The 6,805-nt window shown below is 36.8% G+C and overlaps 1 long non-coding RNA gene across 2 annotated transcripts in view; it reads left to right on the forward strand.

The window, feature by feature from the left end:
- LOC107707686 (uncharacterized) overlaps positions 1–5,973 on the forward strand; it is a 52,782-nt gene extending 46,809 nt beyond the window's left edge. For both annotated transcript variants that reach the window (XR_001636287.1, XR_001636286.1), the window contains exon 3: positions 5,861–5,973. This is a non-coding gene — a long non-coding RNA (uncharacterized LOC107707686). The remainder of the gene's footprint in view (positions 1–5,860) is intronic.
- The last annotated feature ends 832 nt before the right edge of the window (positions 5,974–6,805 follow it).

The raw sequence follows: 6,805 nt of genomic DNA on the forward strand, positions 1-6,805 counted from the left end.
AAATTAGTTTTAATCGTTTAATCACCACCACAGCTTCTTGTCTCCATTGGCAACACGCACGATTTGTGTCGATTGCAAGTGACGTCGCAGGTAGCTGAGAGTGCAAGTGGCCATTGCAAGTGACATTGTAATTTAGTTTCTTTTTTCTTGTCTTCACCACCTGGCTACTGTTGTAAAATGTTGAGAGATTCAAACAAAAAGTAATCAATAAATAGAAGAAAATAAAAAAGACTGCAAGTGATGTCAATTGCGGAAGCGCAAGTGTCTGAGAATGCAAGTCTGAGAGTGCAAGTGCAAGTCTGCAGCCAGACCCTTCTCCGAAAGGCGGCAGTCAGAAATTCAGCGGGAGTGGGATTAAGAAAACAGCCGAATCCCGGACATTTGGGCAATTAAGAAATCCCGTCCGGATGCTTTTTGTAGGTCCAAAAAGAGGACATGTCAGGGAAAAAGAGGACGGTCACCCTACGTAATGAACACATCCTTCAGCTGTTGCGAAGCCAAATGCTAAAAAGTAAGAAGTATACAGCTCCTGATGCAGGTGTGTGAGTTGTCGTCATCTGTTTTGGAGTGATTTGATTGCAATGTAGGCCTATTCTAAATATAAACTTGTTCTGTCGATCAGCGTCATTTCTGGACAGATCATTCAACGGTTTATAACGAGTTTAAAAGAGCGCGAGCGCCGTTTGAAGCGCCCAGACGCGACGCTTTGAATTTACAATGAATGACATCGCGCCGGGAGCTGACTAGCAAGATAGCTACAAAAGTAAAAGCAAAGAAGTTTGTATTCAAAGTCAAAAAGAGAACACACTAGAACATTTTTTTTAATTAAAAAACAAACAAACATCAGATGTGTGTATCTTCTAAATTCTGCTGATGATTACATTAGGCCTACTGCTCTAACATAACATTTAATTTCAGTTTCAGTTTCATATTTAAGGTAACAATGCAAAACATAATATCATATTATTAATAATAATAAAATGACAATATCTGTAATCAATAGATGGGAGGGGGAAATCCTGCCCATACCCAGCTAAGAAATTATAAAAGCACTGATGTTTACTGAAGTGGTATTCAGGAACTTTGAATAAATTACTGCGTAATAATATAATAATAATACAATTGTGGTGGTTATAATAACATCCTCAACAAACAAAAAAGAGATTACCTTAGATAAAGTTAGATTAATATGTACATACATTACCAGTCAAAAGTTTGGACCCATTACTATTTTTAATGTTTTTGAAAGAAATGTCTTATGCTCATCAAGCCTGCATTTATTTGATCAGAAATACAGAGAAAAAAACAGTAATATTCGGCAAGGATGTGTAAATAGATAAAAAGTGATAGTAAAGACTCATATTGTTATAAAAGATTTAACAATCAAAAAAATCCTGAAAAAAGTATATCACAGGTTATAAAATAAACATTAAGCACTGTTTCTAACATTGATAATAAATCAGCATAATAGAATGATTTATGTAGGATCATGTGACACTGAAGACTGGAGTAATGGCTGAAGAAAATTCAGTTTTGCATCACAGAAATAGGCCTATATTTTAAAGCATAGTAAAATAGAAAACCATTATTTTAATTTTTAATAATATTGCACAATATTATTGTTTTTTTTCTGTATTTTTGATCAGATAGGCTAAATCCACGCTTGATGAGCATAAGAGACTTCTTTCAAAAACATTTAAAATAGCAATGTTTCCAAATTTTTGTACCGTATAAGTAAAAATATACAAAACTTAATATTAAATGTTGTATAAGTAAAAAGGTTAGGAATCATATTTGTTTCAAGTGCTTTTTATTGGGGGTGGGGGTGGGGCAACATGAATTTTGCCTAGGGCCTCCTAATGTCTAGAACCGGCCCTGCACCTCAATATGACGGTCATGGCTATAGATCAGTGGTTCTTAATTCCAGTCCTGGGGTACCACTGCTCTGCACATTTTGTATGTGTTCCTTATTTAACACACCTAATTCAGATCATCAGCTCGTTAGGAGGGAGATCCATGAACTGAACCAAGGGTGTCAGATAAGAGAGACATACAAAATGTGCAGAGCAGTGGTACCCCAGGACTGGAATTGAGAACCACTGCTATAGATGATTCTGAATATTTTAAGAAGATATACAGGTGATTCTTACAAAATGTCCTGCTCATGTCTCACCCCAAAAAATAAAGTAAAAATTGTTATTTTGAAAACTACATTTTAATGACAGTTAAGCACAGTTTTCATTTACATTCCCATTACTTTAAAGCTAAAACAACAGCGACAAAAAATAAATAAAAACTCAAATTTTATGGTAATGAGAATGCACAGGTTAGATGTATCATTAACTATTATTGAAAAATCTTCCTGGAAAATGGAATGCAAAAATATTAGTTGTCCTATAAAAAGGCCTGTTTTCCTTCTTATTTTGTTGTCCTTCTTATATTGGAGTGACCTGGATATGATTTGTGAGATTCACATAGAAATTATCAACAGGCCATCAGAATAATTATTAAATTTGACTTAAAACTGCAGAAATAAGATAACCAATTGTGTTAAGTTTTGCTTTTTTATAGATGATTATAGATAAACATTTTTAATAAGGTACAGTGAACATACATTTTCATGGCAATTAAGTTTTCAGTTTTCATTTAAAAGAGACATATTATGTCCCTTTTTACAATATGTGATATAAGTCTCTGGTGTCCCCAGAATGTGTCTGTGAAGTTTCAGCTCAAAATACTCCACAGATCATTTATTATAACATTTTGAAAATGTCTATTTTGAGTGGAAGCAGATATAAGCTGTTTTTTGGGCCTGTTTCTTTAAATGCAAATGAGCTGCTGCTCCCCGCCCCCTTTTCCAGAATAGAGCTGCGCCATTACAGCTCGGGACCTGCTAAAAACATGTGTTTTGGTTCTGATTATCATGTTTATCGTGCTGAAATCATGCGTTTTAAACCATATTAGTTTAAACTTCTGATATACGGTTTTCTGAGTGCACATGGACAGAAAGCGGCTGTCACAGCATGTGAGTACTAAACTAAGTTCTCATTCACACACAAGTTTACGTTAAAAACACACATGAGTTACAAAGACAGTCGGTTATGTCTGTGAAGGTAAACTGCTGGGAAATAAATCGCTTGTTTATTTTAGATCTGTGTGGCAGCAGCAATATACAGTAAATAAATCAATAAATCCACTGCTCTGTTGTCTCCTCTGAGGCTCGGACTGTAAATAGTGTTCTGTGCGCTCGTCTGTGCAGCCAAAGACAGAACAGTTAGCATGTTTTGCTCAAACTTTCGCCATGGCATTAGAGTTGGTACACCGTTGTCGCTTGCGAAATCACATTGACGGCGCTGTGGGTGGAAACTTACAGATTAAGGGGCGGTAATATTATAATGAGATCCCTTTGCCACGTCACCAAGGGAGCGAAATCTGACGCGCTCGCTTTTTCAGACGCTTGCAGAAAAAGGCTTACCAAAACAAAGTTACTGGGTTAATCTTTTTCACGTTTCCTTGGTTGGCAGATGCACCGGGGACCTGATTATAGCACTTAAAACCTGGAAAAGTCAGATTTTCATGATATGTCACCTTTAACTTTCAGTTTTCATTTAAATTCCCATTACTGTAGAGCAAAAACAACAATATTATTTATATTTTCTACTTTAATGGTATTTGTTGTTGTCTGTAATTCATGCTGATTAAAAAAAAAACACTCACACATTACACTAATGAGAATTTATGGGTTACATGTGCCTAACAATTATTAAAACATCTTTTTGGAAAACGGATACAATATTAATGCATAAAATATTAATGTTCCTATTTAAAAAAAAAAAAAGCTTATTTTTAATTAAAAAGAAAACTTCTTTTTTTCTTCTTCTTTTTTTTTGTGGAGTGACCTACTGTAGATATGTTTTTGTGAAAATAGCCAACGGGCCATCACAATAATTAGTAAATTTGACTCTACAAAGACCCTCAAGGACTATGAAATGCTTAGTAAATGTCTGCCCTCAATTTGTATAATGGTTTCTAAACTTGACCCAATGTAAAGGCTGCATGATGAGAATTGGATTTAATTGTGTGTCAGTTCACCATGGGTTGCCAATTACGAGCACATTTGGAAGAAATGCTGTCAGGAACTCGTGGAGACTGAGTGACATCAGAGACACGGGGCCAGAGCACCGGTGTCAGGGTAATTAGCATTCATTTAAAGTTGCTGAGCAAAAACAACTACACTAAAATGGAAGCAGGTACAAATGATGCTAGACTTGTTGTAATTGATTACTGATTACAAACCACCCAGCCCTCCCCCAATGCACACACAAACAAAATAATTTTTGGTAAATACCTATGTGATGCTTGTTCAAGGTCATTATATTTTTACCATGCATTTTATATTAATGCACCATTTTGCTATATTGCTTAGCAGCCATAAACAACCTACTGTTAGGCAAATGGACTATATTGCTTTGTAGATAAGTTCTGATTATCAGTATTGAATTTAACATTGGCGTCTTTTATCATATTGCAAATGTTTTATAAAACCGTTATATGTGCCCACACTTCTTTTACCACATGCCCAAGAACACTCCTCACCCATAAAATCTCTGTAATGCATGGCCTATCATGACTTATTCCATTCTAAAGCTTTTCATAATACCTTATAATGCAAATTTTCATTTAATATATATTTTCAAGAATCAAGAGTCTTCAATAACCAAAAGCACTAACTTTACAACATTGAGATCACTGAACTGAATTGAATCAACACTGAAGTGACTTGAGCTGCATAATTACACTATTTTCTGCTGTACTGAACTGAATTGAACTTGCAATATTGGTAGTTACTGAACAACTGAAAAAAAAAACACTGAACTAAACTGAGCTGAATATTGACACTATTATCTTCCAAAGAGCTGCTTTATAGATGAAAGGGAATTTGTTTCAAAATTGAAGAATTTTACAACATTAACACTGTTAATTTTCTGTGAAACATCTTTGAAACAATCTGTATTGTATAAAGCGTTATATAAATAAATGTGACTTCATTTTAATATGACGATAAGGAGCTGCAATTAATCAAAAGAATGTGCATTGAAAGGCATTACGAAAAAGCCATTTTTACTCCATTATTCCTTCAAGACATAAAGTTGCAAAGCACCTTGATTATTAGGTCTTAACATCCTCGTCAATGTCAGCGGCTGTTAAATGAAATATTTTTCTGATCCGCTGCGAACTACTTTCCCTATAAATCACCGTGGCAGCACATGATCGGGCAGCGCTTGATATTCGTCTCATAGACGCCCAGCTCGGTTATACATATTTGATCAAACAGCTGATATGAAGCAATAACCTCTCATGATGATAGTATTTATTCATCCCTGTAATGATCAGCCCGTTTAAATTGGGCTGGAAGGCCGTGACGTACGTGTTATCGGTTGCTGATGGGGACAAAGGCAACAGTGGGTGCAGATGTTGCCTCTGGAAGCCAGGGAGCGTGGGCCACCACGGCCCTGTGGCTATGCGGAGCCCCAGCTGGGGGAGAGAGACGGAGCACATTCATCTATCCCTCTCCGGGGCCTCGCGCAGGTACCCTTCCACTGCCAGGCACGGGGGATGAAAGGCTGCAAAGGCTGTTTCACAGATGTCACCTGCTGGGGTTCAGTGGCCCTCGCCAGCAAATGTCATGTTTGGCAGCTGGTCCGCAGCTCTCTCCCCCACCAGTTGTTGGCAGAGAGGCTCCTAAAGGATACGAAAGATGCTTGCACCGGGGGCGTCCTAACGGGACAACATTAAAGAGAGTTGTTGGCTCCTGTCTGTCATAGTACATTAACCTTGTCCTGTTTTCTGCTCTCTCTAGGGCTGGAAGGGCCATGGTCTTTCTCCTTCTCTCTTGCTCCCCTTCTCGCTTCGAAAATGTTCCTCACATTCCCGGCAATCTGTCGTGCTGCATCTGTCCCATACGGCTGAAAGGTCAGAAAAGTTCAGCCTCTTTTACACTTAACAAAATTATATTTGCTGCTTGTTCAGTTTACTTAATTAAAATGAGCTTATGTAACACAATTCTTGAACATTCTGTCAAAACTCAGTTTCATTGCATTCAATCCACTTAAAGGCATAGTCCACCCAAAAAATAGAATTGTACTCACTTTCATGTCATTCCAAATCTGTATGTAAAAGAAGATATTTTGAAGAAAGTTGGTAACCAGTTTTAGTTCCCACTGACAAAAATACAATGCAAGTTAATGGGAACCAAAACTGTTTGGTTAGCAACATTATTCAAAATATCTTCTTTTACATTCCACAGAAGACAACATTTGGAATGACAGTGAGGGTAAATAAATGATGACTGAATTGTCTTTTCTTTTTTTTGAGTGGACTGTCCCTTTAAATATGTAAAATGGCAGTTAAAGGTTTAGTTCACCCAAAAATGAAAATTCTGTCATTAATTACTCACAATTTAAGATATTTTTGATGAAATCTGAGGGCTCTCTGACCCTCCCATAGACAGCAAAGTAACTACCACGTTCAAGGTCCAGAAAAGTACCAAGATGATCGACAAAGTAGTCCGTGTGACATCAGTGGTTGAACTGTAAAGTTACGAAGCTACGAGAATACTTTTTTGCGCAAAGAAAACAAAAATAACGAAAAAATGATACTGTCGTGAACACGAGTCCAAAGTGACGCAGTAGAGACGAAAATGTGGAATAAAGTCATTCTTTTTGTTTTCTTCGTGCAAAAAAAGTATTCTCGTAGCTTCGTAACTTTACAGTTGAACCACTGATGTCACACGGACTACTTTGTC

Source organism: Sinocyclocheilus rhinocerous, unplaced genomic scaffold (assembly GCF_001515625.1).
Source record: "Sinocyclocheilus rhinocerous isolate Xijiao unplaced genomic scaffold, SAMN03320098_v1.1 scaffold415, whole genome shotgun sequence".
NCBI lineage: Eukaryota > Metazoa > Chordata > Actinopteri > Cypriniformes > Cyprinidae > Sinocyclocheilus > Sinocyclocheilus rhinocerous.